This window comes from Penaeus monodon, chromosome 32, assembly GCF_015228065.2.
Source record: "Penaeus monodon isolate SGIC_2016 chromosome 32, NSTDA_Pmon_1, whole genome shotgun sequence".
NCBI lineage: Eukaryota > Metazoa > Arthropoda > Malacostraca > Decapoda > Penaeidae > Penaeus > Penaeus monodon.
This window is the reverse complement of record NC_051417.1, coordinates 24439378-24440081: the sequence shown is the minus strand read 5'-3', so window position 1 is coordinate 24440081 and position 704 is coordinate 24439378. Positions and strand designations below refer to the sequence as shown.

The 704-nt window shown below is 41.6% G+C and overlaps 1 pseudogene; it reads right to left on the bottom strand.

Moving 5' to 3' along the window:
* The window catches only part of LOC119593750, a 4454-nt pseudogene that overhangs the window by 361 nt on the left and 3389 nt on the right, over positions 1–704 (bottom strand).

Below are 704 nucleotides of genomic sequence, written 5' to 3'. Positions count from 1 at the left end.
CATGGGTTTGAGGTATTAAAAAAAAAAAAATACTCCATATGAAAGACTGCAACAGAGTGTATTATCTTTTTTTTTTTTTTTTACCACTTACGTGTATGATCCCTGCTGGTTGATCTGACCGGCAGATCCAACAACTCCTTCAACGGCTGTGTTGATGCCGCTGTCGGTCTCCACGGCGTAGGAGAAGGTGCCGTCTTCGTTGGCTACGCGGTCATCGCGAAGGAGGGCAACCACTCGGTCCTCGAACTGAGGAGTGGCAACAGCCACGGCGGCAAGGCAGGCAAGAACGATCTGTGAAAACAGTGGACCTTTAACCATAATAGTTGTTACGGATTATAAATTATCAAAATAAGTAAATGTTAAAAAGTAGACCCATATATGAATAGTATTTTCGTACATGCATATACACGTGAGATCTTTATCAAGTACAAATAAATATTCTTTCTATACTGTACAAGTTTGTGTCTAAATGACTGTAGCTATGGTACCAACTTTTCTCACTACTTACAATTTTCATGGTAGTGACTTCAACGAACACCAAGTAGGTATCCTCACAACCTAATGCGACCTTTATATACGGCTTATGATGAGGGGGCGGATCCTTCCTTATGGGCGGTGTCAGTGCCCGAACCGGCCAGTTATAGAAGCGATGCATTCCATTGGCTTATGATATGAAAACAGATCTCAAAAGCTGTAATAGAATT